The sequence below is a fragment of the Nicotiana tomentosiformis genome, chromosome 4, assembly GCF_000390325.3.
Source record: "Nicotiana tomentosiformis chromosome 4, ASM39032v3, whole genome shotgun sequence".
NCBI classification, from domain to species: domain Eukaryota; kingdom Viridiplantae; phylum Streptophyta; class Magnoliopsida; order Solanales; family Solanaceae; genus Nicotiana; species Nicotiana tomentosiformis.
The window spans coordinates 23,242,312-23,246,077 of NC_090815.1; positions in this window are offsets into that span (position 1 = coordinate 23,242,312).

Genomic DNA, 3,766 nt, shown 5'->3' on the forward strand with positions numbered 1-3,766 from the left:
GAGTACACCATAATGGTACCCAGTAAGTGCCAAGCCTAACCTCAGTAGAGTAGTGACGATTTCAGGTCAAAGCTCTACTAGAAAAAAAAGGAGACAGGGAAAAAGATATAATAATATAATATAACGATTGAGAATTTAACAATGAGAAAATTCATAAAGGTAGCAACACAGCAAATAGAGGTAAATAACAGGGGAACTCCCGAGGTACCGCCTTGTAGTCCCAAATGTAAATACGCAACAGGGGGAGCTCCTGAGGCACTGCCTCGTAGTCCCAAAAGTAAATATGCAACAGGGGAGCTCCCGAGGTACCGCCTCGTAGTCCTAAAAGTAAATATGCAACGGGGAGCTCCCGAGGTACCGCCTCGTAGTCCCAAAAGTATTTCTAATTCTGTAAAGCAAATCAAGAATCCGCAAACCAATACACCAAGCCTCTTACACAGAACGTCGTTCTCAGGCGAAACTAAGAAACCTCAGCCGTTTTCACGCAATCGCGAAGAACAAAATCATCACTGCCTCAAACAAGCCTACACGATCACGGATATTCTCATGCGATCGCGTAGAAGGAAACCAGTGGCAAAAAACCAGCATTCTTCAGCTGGAATGCCAAGTCAAAAATTGATTTGTTAACTCTCCGAAACTCACCCGAGCCCCTAGGGACCTCAACCAAATACACCATCAAGTCCCATAACATCATACGAACTTAGTCGAACCCTCAAATTACCTCAAACAATGCTAAAATCATGAATCATACCCCAATTCAAGCCTAATAAACTTTGAAATTTCAAGTTTCCACAAACGATGCCGGAACCTATCAAATCAAGTCCGATTGACCTCAAATTTTGCACACAAGTCATAAATGACATAACAAACCTATTAAAATTTTCAAAATCAGATTTTAACCCCGATATCAAAAAATCAACCCCGATCAAACTTTCCAAAAATTTAACTTTCGCCATTTCAAGCCTAATTCCACTACGGACCTCCAAATAATTTTTCGGACACGCTCCTAAGTCCAAAATCACCATACAGAGCTATTGGAATCGTCAGAATTAAATTCCGAGGTTGTTTACATATAAGTCAATATCCGACCAACTTTTCCAACTTAAGTTTTCAATTAAGAGACTAAGTATCTCGTTTACCTTCGAAATCCTTCCGGACCTGAACCAACTAACCCGGTAAGTCATAAAACAATTGTAAAGTATAAATTGAGCAGTAAATGGGAGAACGGGGTTATAATACTCAAAATGACCGGCCGGGTCGTTACAGATAGACCTTAAGGTTCATTGAAAGTAGAGGCACTAACAACTTATGGATCATGTTTGGAAGGAAATTTGACTAAAGGATGTTTCTCTTCAAAAGGAAATAAAGCTAGTGATAAGCTAGAATGAATCCCTTCTGATTTGTATAGTTAAATGAACATACTGGTAAGAGATTGTTTTGAGTATTTTTGTGATGTTCATAAATGATTACTCAAAATATTAATATATTTATTTGATGCACCGTAAGTCTTAATCATTTAAGTAATTCAAGGTTTTTAAGACTTGAAATGGAGAAGCACCAAGGAAATATATTAAGTTACTGCAATTTGATTGTAATGGCGAGCACCTCTCTAAAGAGTTCTTTTGTTACTTATCAGAATAAGGGATTACATCTCAATTGTCTACACCGTAAACTCCATAATAGAGTGGTGTGGTAGAAAGAAGAAATAAGTCTCTTTTGGACATGGATAGATTAATGAAATATTATTCAGATTGGCCTTATTCGTTTTTGGAATATTTCCTAGAAACTGCAAATTACATTCTGAATTTAGTTCCTTCTAAGTTAGTACCTGTGACATCTATAGAACTGTGGAATGAATGTAAGCTCAGTCTGCGGCATGTTAATATATAGGATTGTCCAGCTTATGTGCTGAAAGGAAAAGAGAATATGTAAGTTGGAACTAAGAATAGATAGGTGCATGTTTATTTAATATCCAAGAAAACGAATGAAGTTTTATTTTATTGTCCTAAAGAAAATAAGGCACTTGTTAAAATAAATGCAGTTTTCTAGATAAGGACTGTTTAATAAACCATGTTCCAATAAGTAAACTAGTTTTACATGAACTAGGCAAAGAAATAACTAGATGTTCAATAACATCAAAACCCAAACATTGGAATTGACGTTCCATTACATTTAAGTAGTGGGAAAACATTAATAGGCAGAATATGTGTCACGACCCCAATTTCTCTCCGTAGGATGTCGTGATGGCACCTAATTTTTAAGATTAGGTAAGCCTAACAATTTTCGAAATAACTGAATATAAACTGAACTCAAACCTCAACACATGAAATATAAATACGAACTACGATTCAAATAATTACAACTCCCAAAACCCGGTAGAAACAAGTCACAAGCTTCTAAGAGAAAATACTAAGTGTATCTATACATCATAGTCTAAAGAGAATAAGGAAAAACAACATAACAAGGATAGAGGGGGACTCCGAAGTCTGCGGACACTGGCAGATGTACCTTGAAGTCACTTGTATCTGGCATGGTAGGAAGAACCTAGATCTACACAAAAAGATGAGCAGAAGAGTAGCATAAGTACACCACAATGGTACCCAGTAAGTGCCAAGCCTAACCTCAGTAGAGTAGTGACGATTTCAGGTCAAAGCTCTACTAGAAAAAAAAGGAGACAGGGAAAAAGATATAATAATATAATATAACGATTGAGAATTTAACAATGAGAAAATTCATAAAGGTAGCAACACAGCAAATAGAGGTAAATAACAGGGGCACTCCCGAGGTACCGCCTTGTAGTCCCAAATGTAAATACGCAACAGGGGGAGCTCCTGAGGCACTGCCTCGTAGTCCCAAAAGTAAATATGCAACATGGGGAGCTCCCGAGGTACCGCCTCGTAGTCCCAAAAGTAAATATGCAATAAGGGCGCTCTCGAGGTACCGCCTCGTAGTCCCAAAAGTAAATATGCAACAGGGGAGCTCCCGAGGTACCACCTCGTAGTCCTAAAAGTAAATATGCAACGGGGAGCTCCCGAGGTACCGCCTCGTAGTCCCAAAAGTATTTCTAATTCTGTAAAGCAAATCAAGAATCCGCAAATCAATACACCAAGCCTCTTACACAGAACGTTGTTCTCAGGCGACACTAAGAAACTGCCAGCTTACTCTGAACATCGGAATTCTCCCCTTCTCACTCGAGTTCATGACATTCTTGTCAACACCGAACCACAACCTCGATCCTCAACTTTTAATTTTCTGTGCCGCTCACTACATCTAACATGCCGCTATGCGAGAATACACGAATTCATCATAACCCCTGAACTACCAGTAGACTAAACACTTCATTGGGTAGAAGCCTTTCACTTAGCCCATTTCAGAAGAGCCAATTTAATACGCACCTGAATTCCCAACCGCAGAAAATACAAACCTCAAGTCGTGGTCTAAACCGCCATGACTCCTCCGAAATCCACTTACACCACAAGGCCATCTGAATCAAATACCTCCCAAATCAATCAAGTTGTGGTGGCTGTCAAGCCTATGGCAACAACCATAAACCACGTGTATAACTAACACATCGAAGGAACTGATCATTGCCACGTTCAAACCATTACTAACCGACCCAACTTCTTTCGATTTACTCTTGACTTGTATTAGAAACAATAATAGATCCATTCAAAAATATAACGAACTCAATCAGCACTCGCCCCGAGTGACCTGAATCGCGAGACAACATTGTCTCGATACCCACGAACCATCTCATACCCTCCTC